Source organism: Lygodium microphyllum, chromosome 4, assembly GCF_053477565.2.
Source record: "Lygodium microphyllum isolate KBCC chromosome 4, Lygodium_microphyllum_v1.1.10, whole genome shotgun sequence".
Lineage (NCBI taxonomy): Eukaryota > Viridiplantae > Streptophyta > Polypodiopsida > Schizaeales > Lygodiaceae > Lygodium > Lygodium microphyllum.
In genome coordinates, this window is record NC_141138.1 from 17036010 (window position 1) to 17046422 (window position 10413).

Genomic DNA, 10413 nt, shown 5'->3' on the forward strand with positions numbered 1-10413 from the left:
CCTTTATCTCACCAGCATATGCAAAAAGATTAGGAATAGCCACAGTAGAAGCACCTACCCTACTTGTGGAATTGGCAAACGGTTGTGAGGTAACTTGTACCAGGCAAACTGCTAAGGTGGAATTCTTTCTGGGAGGAAAGAAGACTTTAATCAAATTCAGAGTCATGAATTTAGGTATCCATGAGTGTCTACTCGGGATGGATTGGCTTAAGCCTAATGAAGCCCACATTCATTGTGGAAAGGGTCAAGTTTCCTTTCGAAACTCTGAAAGGGAATTTGTCACAACTCAAGGTGAGGCAGGAGTGCCAAGAATCCAATTAGCCAAAGTATCTCGAATCATAAAAGGAGTCAGAAAAGGATTACCCGTTTACCTGATCAAACTCAACAAGTTAGATCAAAAGCAAGAGTCTCATGAAGGACCTTCTTGGCTAAAGGAATACGCTGACGTATTCCCTGAGGAATTGATTGAACTTCCGCCTCAAAGAGAAGTGGATCATGAGATTAGGCTAGTGCCTAGAGCTGCACCAATTGCAAAGAGACCTTATAGAATGTCCATACCAGAAGCAATTGAGTTGAAGGAACAACTCAAGCAACTGTTAGATCAGGGTTACATCCGGCCCAGCAACTCACCGTGGGGAGCTCCAGTACTATTCCAAAAAAAGAAAGATGGGACACTTCGACTATGTATTGATTACTGAGGATTGAATCAATCAACAGTCAAGAACAAGTATCCTATTCCTAGAATAGATGAGCTTCTTGATCGTCTTCAAGGTGCAAAGATCTTCTCCAAGATTGATCTCAGGTCAGGTTATTATCAGATAAGGATCAAGGAAGAAGATATTCCAAAGACGGCCTTCAACACAAGATATGGGCACTTTGAGTTCCTGGTTATGTCATTTGGGCTTACAAATGCACCTGCCACCTTCAATAGATTAATGCAAGATATCTTTAGACCATATCTTGATGATTTTGTGCTTGTCTTCTTTGATGACACTTTAGCGTATTCTAAACAGGAAGAAGACCATGAACCTCAACTTTGGATTGTCCTTGAGACAATGAGGTCTCATAAGTTGTATGCAAAAATGAAGAAGTGTGTATTCTTCAAGCGTCAGATTGAATATCTGGGATTCATAGTATCATCAAAAGGAATATCAGTAGACCCAACCAAGGTCAGAGATGTGCTTGAATGGCCAATACTAGTATCCGTCAAAGAAATACGTAGCTTTCTTGGATTGACAGGATGGTATAGGGTCTTCATAAAAAACTATGCTTTGATTGCAGCACCTCTTACAGATTTACTAAAGAAGCAGACTTCCATTACATGGTCAACTTCAGAACAAAATAGCTTCGACAAACTGAAGAAAAGTTTGGTATCAACACCTATTCTAAAACTTCCTGACCTCAATAAGGAGTTTGAGGTAGTAACTGATGCTAGCATTCTTGCCTTGGGAGATGTACTTATGCAGGAAGGTCATCCAGTAGCATTGTCTTCAAGGAAATTGAAGAGTCATGAAAAGAATTATGCCACGCATGAACTGGAATTACTAGCTGTCATCCATGCTCTAAAGCTTTGGAGACACTACCTGTTGGGTAACAATTTTCCTCTAGTAACCGATCATAAAAGTCTCAAATGGATTTTTACCCAGAACGTCGGTGGATTGAAGTATTGGAGGAATATGATTTTGAAATCAAGTACCGACCAGGGAAGGAGAATGCAGTTGCTGATGCACTCAGTCGCAAGGCATTCCTAAATTCCCTAATCTTGCAAAATCCATCAACGGCCAGATCTCTGGCTACAAAAGTATCTATGCCAAACAACCCTATACTTGAACTAGCTAGAGAGGAAGCATGCCATGATTTGGCCTACCAAACAATGATAAAGGAAATATCTACCAAGGAATAGAATGAGAAGTTGCAAGCTAAGTATCAGGAATTTTCCATTGATAATGGACTTGTCTACTACAGAACAAGGCTGTGTATACCATCAAGCCAGTCACTTAAGCAGAAGATATTATGGGAAGCTCATGATTCTCCTTTCACAGGACATCTTGGCTATGCTAAGATTCTTAATGCAGTTAGGAAGAGCTACCATTGGGAGAGGCTTAAAGGTGACATTCTCAAGTATGTCACTGAGTGTTTGTCTTGCCAACGTATCAAGGCCGAACATGTCATGATGCCAGGAAACTACAACCGCTTGACATTCCCCAAATGAAATGGGAATTCATCAGTATGGATTTTGTTGTGGGCTTACCCCAAGTCCAAGGAGGATACAATTCCATTATGGTTGTGGTTGACATGCTTACCAAGGTTGCACACCTAATTCCAGTAAAGACAAATTATAAAGCCTCCGACATTGCGAGATTTTTTATCAAGGAGATATTCAAGCTACATGGGTTACCTAGAAGAATCATTAGTGATTGAGATTCTCTCTTCACATCACACTTCTGGAGAGCTATCTTTGAAGCTGTTGGGACTCAACCTTGTTTTAGCACCGCCTACCATCCCCAAACGGATGGCCAAACAGAGCGAGTAAATCAAGTCATCGAGGATATGCTTAGGGCATACTGCTGTCGAGAGCCGAAGAGGTGGATTCAATTCTTGCCTTTGGTTGAATTTGCCTACAATGCTTCTTACCAGCAGAGCATTCAAATGACCCCTTTCCAGGCATTGTATAGTCATGATTATCAAAGTCCCCTAAACTTTTCTGATCCAACCCTAAGAGTTGAAGCTTCAAGACAAATGTTGGAAGACATGGATGATCAAGTAAGGTCAATAAGACAAGACATACAAGCAGCCAAGGATAGGCAAAAGGCATACGCAGATTTGAAACGTCAAGATAGAGTCTTCAAAGAAGGAGACATGGTCTTCATTCGTGTACGCCCTAAAAAGAGTTCTCTATCCCTAGGAGAATGCAAGAAGCTAAGTCCAAGGTATTGTGGGCCGTACAAAATCCTCAAATGCCTAGGACCCAATGCTTATAGATTGCAACTCCCTGAGAACCTAAAGGTTCACAATGTATTCCATATCAGCCTATTGAAAAAATATGTACCCAACCCTAAACATGTACTTGATGACCAACAAATTGTAATGCCTAGTCAAGGAGTCCTTGAACTAAGGCCGGATAGGATCTTAGATGTTAGGGAAAGACAGTTAAGATCTAGAACCCTGAGAGAATGCCTCATCCAGTGGAAAGATTATCCCGAAGAGGATGCCACTTGGATAGATGAAAGCTCTCTCAACCATCAATATCCCCAGTTTATCGCGAGATGAGGACATCTCGATTCCTCCAAGGGGGAGAGAATGTAATATTCTGCGTGAACTTCCTCTAACGAATATGAATTTGGCTAAATAATTTTTTTTATTTTCCCCCTATCCCTCCACCTGACTGACTAGCTGGAGAGAGAGGGAAATAGAAGGAGCCATTAAGCTCCTTGGTGGAGCTCGGGAGGAGGGAGGGGGAACATGCGTGATGACACGCAGGGGAGGGAAGATCCCCCTCCCCTCCACTATTTAAATGAGGACGAGAATGCTGCAGGCCAGGAGTTTGAGCAGGAAGAAAGAGAGGGGTGGATACTCTATCGCTGGGCAGCTGCGAAGTGGGGTGAGAGGGTGGTTGTGAAGGAGAGAGGGAAAAGCCAAGCCTTGCTGCCGTTGGAAGACGAGACACGCCGCGGCCGCTCTGAACTGCCACTACAGTCCGCCATAGCTACCTCTTGACCGTCGAATCGCCTCCTGGGGAGTCATCTTTTCCCTCCCCCACGTGCCCTTTTCCTTTGAAGCTCCTGGAAGCTTCCAAGGGGGCTTCCTAAGCCCCCTTTCATACCACTTTTCTTGTTCCCCCCCCCGGTTTTAATCCCCATAAGGCCCTTGTTTCGCTCCCCACCCCCCCCCCCCCCCCCCCCCCGGGTTTCAAAAATTCCCTTAGCCCTTCCCATGGTTTTTGGAACCACACACCCCCCTAGGATTTTAAATTCCCTTTTTTTCCCTTAAGCCCCTACCTTGACTTTGGGAACCTACCCCCCCCCCCCCCTGTGTCTTATTCCCCTAAGCCTTATCACCCCCTTATAACCCTTTTAACCCTTTTTCAACCCCCTCATAACTCTTTTTTTTTTCCCACAACTCCCTAAGCTTTCCTCTTAATCCCCCGTATTCCCCTTATTATTTCCCCCCCCCCCCCCCTGAACCTAAAAATCCAATTCATCATCATGGCCTCGTATGATATCCGGTAAGGGAAAAGTAGCCATGAGAGAAAAGGTAGGGAGGGAAGGTTGAGGGAGTGAAAAGAAGGAGTGAAGGAGGAAGAGTGAGAAAAATATAAAAGAAAGGGAAGGGAGGAGAAAAAGTGCTTTCTATTTCCTTCTACCCCAAGTCAAAATCCTCCAAGGGTTCCTATGGTTGCAAAACCACACTCACCCATAAACTTTTTTGATCCAAAGAGACGGTGGAATTCCAGAAGAAAGAGAAAAAGGCTATCTCACATTCGAACTACGATGCCGCCGAAGAAAGTCCAAGGTGTAGCTGCGGGAGGGTCATCTCCCGGTATCCATGTGGATATCTCACCCCAAAACCAGGTTTTTCTTCTTGGCTTTAATTCGGTTTTAAGTCGATCATGCAAAGAAAATTTGTTAAGGATAGGATATATTTGCTCGAGTTATTTGTAACGAAGGAGTTTAACTTATGAATGTCAATGTATAGAACTTAGTTTTCTTCAAATTGCATCAAGCATTATAAATTACAAGCAAGATTATCCATTTACTATAGTAGTATATTTTAGTTAAATCCTAAGGTGTAGAAATTATATCTTGCACCATTAGTCTTATTCCTTTCGCAACGAATCATGGTAAATGGTTAAATTCATGAAAGGTTTCTTTCGATGCTCAAATTACTAGGGAGTTATCTTTGCTAATTGCACATCTTAGCAAGGCAATTGTTGTTATTTGGCATAAGTTCATCTTTAAGGAAAACGGAAGTTAAATTAAACTGTATTGACTGGAAAGTAAATTGTCACAAGGATAGGAAAACCGTGACAAGACGATTAATATTACCTTCCAAAAGATAACTGAACCAATCTAAACATAGAAACATTCATACCCTAAACACTTGACTACTTTCCTTACTGTAGGGACAATAAATTCGTAAAGATAAGGAACTAGGGTTTGTCCCTAAGATCCTTAAAAGAAGAAACCCTAGGTCTGACATACATCAGCTTAAAGGATCTAAACAGATTATTCCATCGCAAGACTTGCGCAACAAGTATGAAATCATTTAGTCTTGTGATTGATTCACAAGGAGAAAGAATAAAAAACCCTCATCAAGGATGGCAGATCCTTACGCAAGTTATCTTGCAAAAAGATGTATTTTTGGATATCCTTCTAAATAAGGAAAGTTGTAAACCAAAAACTAGCATATCTAAGGAACTTTAGGGTTAGCCAAGCTGGGTATGCCCTACACCGGAATGTAAAAGATATTTCCAATTTACAAGACACCTTGGGAACGAGTTCTGATACACTCAAAAAGGGAAGAACACTTCCTTAGCAGTTTGCCAAACAACTGGGTTGTTTAATGGAAATGTTTGTGCTTGCTAGAGATTTTAGGGCTCTGTTTGAATTATGAATTACAAATTAAATGAGTACCTATACTTCAGGTTAAAGGCCCGAAGGAAGAGGCAGTTTCAGTTACCCCCGATTACCTACCTAACCCTAACCAAGGGGGTTGTTGACCGCGCCGGGAACGTGGACCGAACCCGCCGTGCGAGAGGTCTCTCCGTTGAGTTCTACTTGGAGCAGGAGGACGCTTGGGTGCTAGGAGGGGCTCTGGCCGTAAATCCCTCACCTTCCGGGTCCTGCACAAGAGGTTAACGTGACTCGGGATTGGATCTCGAGGCCCGCATACTAGTTGACGGGCGGAAGCTTGGAATAGTGATCCCTGGGGATTACTGGATAGCCTTCGGGCAGATTATGGACAAGCCTATGGGCGAAACTCCTTGTATTTCAATGATAAAATGATGAAATGTTAAAAGAACTTGCTTGATATTGCTTTTCTATGTCACGTGATAAGATTACGTGAAGGAACCAGTGCTTAACAGGGTTAATTAAAGAAGCTGATTGTTATATGTCAAATTAATGTGTTAGATAATTACATAACTAAAACAAACCGAGGAAAGTGCAGAGGATGGGCCATGGGTCCGTCCTACGGTTGGGTGGTCCCCGTTAGCTGGGAACTTTTCTCAAAAATCTCGAAGAACAGCAGAACGAACATCATCATTAAAATGAATAATGAGAACGATGACCCAGAGTTACGTTACATCTTACCCGATTTACGTTGTTTTAGGGGAACTGAATGGGACTATGCCTTATGGCAGAGAGGTTGAGCTTTGCATCCCTCTCCTTTCCCATTCTCCTTGAACGAAGTGCAGCGTGAATCCGCTTTGGACCTGGCATTTCTGCATAAAGTAGTTCGCTCGCGTCTGATGCTAGTTGCTGTTAGCTAATGACCAAACAGGAAAACCCTAATTCTGGTCAATCCTAAGTGGAAAACGGCCAGGATACTTTCGCTACATGGCAGACGCGGGAAGACCTAGATCGCAAAACCCGTACATTCCATGGGAGTGCCGGGCGAAGTTTTCTAGACATCCTTTCCGATGGACTGCTAAGGCGTGTCCTAAATGATACTAGGGGACACGCTACACTCCCTCTCCCTCTCCCTCTCCCTCTCTTTCTCTTTCTCTCCCTCTCTCTTCCTCTCCCTATCTTTCTCTCTCATTTCCTCTCCTAAGCAAGCAAAAGAGAGTGATTTAAACCTTAAACAAGCAAAAGAAAGAGAGAGGGAGACTCACTGATGAGATATGGCGAGTGTGGGGCAGCTCCTCTTTGCGATGAAGGCTCCTCCTCTGCTTCGTGAACAACAGCAGCCGCGGCGGCGGTGGCGGTGGCGGCGGCGGTAAGTCTTCTTCCTCTCCTTCTCTCACGACGGTCGCTCTCTCCCTCGCTCTCGCTCTCAAAACTCACAAGCCGCAAACGCGAAATAAAAACCGCGCTCGGTTTCGGACGCTTTGTTTCCCTGTGCAGCGTCACTATTTGCGTCGTTGCGTCGCTATTTGGGATGCAAATAGCGACACCAATAGCGACGCCAATAGCGACGCCAATAGCGACGCCAATAGCGACGCCGCTATCTACCGTCGCTAATCGGTGTCGCTACTAGCTCAAATCCTTGTAATGATCGTCATCGAAGAAAAAGAGGACCAGATATGTTCCAATCGTTTTAAGTACCCGAACGACTATATTCGGAGTTCAAATAACGAAGTTATGATCTAAACAAGTTGCAAACAGACATAAAGCAGAAAAAACAAAAATAGTGAAAAGTAGTAGAAAAGCAAAAGCCAAAAGATGAAAGCAAAAAGCCTAATGTGTGTGAGTGTGGATAGAAAACTATATAAGGAGAGGACATTGAAGAGTTAAGGGCCTTCCCCCTTGATTACAATTGTATTATGTGAGAGAGGAGAGAGGAGGGTCGCATGCTAGAGTGAGCTATTGTCATGCTAATTTGAAAGTCAGAGCCTTTGGATGTCAAGGCGTCGAGCATCGGATCAAGGTTGTTAAGGTATGAGAATATATTTCTCTTGGTTTGTTTTCAAATTATTTATATTTCCATTTGTGATTGTGTGATGCTCTACCCGCATACAGGTTTTAAATTTTTTATGAGCTATAAGAGGCATTGTTTTTAGTCTTGTTTTGTGGTGTTTTATCAAATATCTGAATTTTTCAAGTTGTGTTGTGTATCCAACAAAGTCAATTATCCCAACCGGCACTCCTTAGTGTCTCGTTATTGGGTTGTGAGAGAGGCTTTCTCTCGATCACCGCTCGTGTAACAATGTGCACTACAACAGAAACGAGGCATAGACGTGCATGTTAGATGCGCAAAGTCGGGCGTGTCTATCACAGCGTCTATAAGTGCGTGTAAACGTGCATGTAAATAGACGCGAATTTTGCGTCTATATATCCCGCAAATAGACGCTAATATAGACGCACAATTATTTAACCACCTAAAATTAGCAATTCACATAATTAAAATACCAAAGTTAATAATTATTTAACCACATGAAATTGATTCTTGAGCATGCACATGTGTGCATGATAAAAACCATAGAATTAAGAATACACATTGAATCATTGAATTAAAAAAATAGAGTTAATAATTACTTTTTCATTGCTCTCTAATGAATGGTAGTTCCTCCAGTTGACAAGCCTGATATAAGTAATTAGCGGCAAGCGACAGAAACCTTACAATTAGTAGCAAGCATTGCAATATGTATCTCTTAATTTCTCTATGTACTTGAAGATGATAAAAGATACTTCCTTTTTATTATGGAAAATTCAATTTAGCTTTAAAATTGACTATTGATTCTTGAGTATGCACGTGTGCGCATGATAAAAACCATAGAATTAGGAATACACATTGAATCAATAAGCAAATTAAGTATGTTACAGTGAATGATCCATCTCATCTTCAATGAGATTAGCCCTTGCTAAACTATCTACTTCTAGGTCTATGTTACCAAGAGGTAACGAAACAAATAAGTCTATCCCACTATCATTTTCTCTTTTTCTCTCATCGCTCTCTCTTTTTCTCTCTCCTCTCTCTCTCATTTCCTTTTCTCTCTCCTCTCCCTCTCATTCCTCTCCCTCCCTCTCTCTTTTTCTCTCTCCTCTCTCTCTCATTCCTTTTTCTCTCTCCTCTCTCTCTCTCATTTCCTTTTCTCTCTCCTCTCCCTCTCATTCCTCTCCTTCCCTCTCTCTTTTTTCTCTCTCCTCTGTCTCTCATTCCTCTCCCTTCCTTGCCCTCTCTCATTCCTTTTTCTCTCTCCTCTCCCTCTCTCATTGGCATGGGAGGTTGGAATACACAAGGAGGGAGGTTGGAATGCATAAGGCTTACAATGCAAAGTCAGAACACTATAGGGTAGAGGAGTCTGTAAAAGACAGCTATCAATCAGATGACACTTTTTGGGTACTGGCATGGGCTAACAATATAAGCAACTTGGACCAAGACCATTTCACAAGTGAGCTATTGCCTTATCAATGTTAAGTATCACGTTATTGGCTCCTTTACCCTAAATATACTAAAGAAATCTGGACAACCGGACTGGCATTAGGTCCAAGGATAATTATTGAAATGCAGATCATTCATTAGTTTTAAAGCCACAATAAGGTCGCATCTAACGCTACAGCATCAGCCTCAGATTTTTGCAAATCCTCACCCACCAGCAAATCAATAGTGGCTCCATCCACATCAACCACAACAAGCTTTTCTCCTTCTCTGATGGATAGGAATCTAGCATTTTGGAGACAATGCAAAGATGTAGCCTCTGGCTCTAGAACTACTCTTAATAGATGAGGGCTAGCATCCTCTGAGCATGTTCTGCTTGACACTCCCTTGACCATACCAACTTCTTGAGCACATTTCCTCATCTTTTTCTTGGCAGCTTCTGCCCATATTGCTGGCGCGGAAAGACACCATTGAATATCCTTCATCATCAATTGCCCACCATACCTGTCTGAGAGTGGAATTTTGATGCCGAAAGGTGCTTAAAAATAGCAAAAAATTATGAATATCAAGCGAAAAATATTCAACGTCGAAGGCGGCGGCTCGATCTAGGACGATTTTAAGCGCCAAAGTACTTTGAAGGCACCCGTGTGACACTTCTGGATTTTTAGTAATTTTTCCATGCACCTGTGTTAGTTCATGGAGTTGCTAATCAGTGCGGGATGCCAAGACGAGCTCACAGAAATTTTGAGAACTAAATTCGGGGGCCAGACGTGCAAAGGGCCAAAAAACCAGCCAGAATTGATAGGGTGGCCAAGGGGGGGCCCAAAGGGGGTCCCTCTTGGGACCCCCACCCCCCCCAAAATTCAACGAATTAGGAGGAGGGCGTGTCGTGATCAGCGCACAGCTGCAGAAAACGGCTCCCCCCCACACGATGAGATTTTTGGCTTCAAAGGAAGCCATAGCAATGATATTGCAGCCTGACTACAATGCTTTCCGGCATCAAATCACTCCAGCCCGTGCGTCAAATGGTTGGCTGTAGAGGAAGATCAAATTTTAGTCTTTCTCTCTCCTCTCTCTCTCTCCTCCAAGACTGCATTCACGTGAGAAGAGGAAGGAAGAAGAAAGAATGATGGACGCTTGTCCGGCATTGATCGGATCGCTCCACGGGCTGGAGATGGTGATGTGTGATCGTCATGAGCATTAAGTGCTACTGATTTTTAGATTTTCAGCCATGGCCACAAAACCCGAAACATGCAAATAAGTGGCAATTCAATCTTTTCAAAGGAAATTTGAGATTTGATGGCATTTGATTGATAAAATGCTGTTCATGTGGGCTAAAAATTGTTTGCGTTGCTGGTTTCCATGATTATT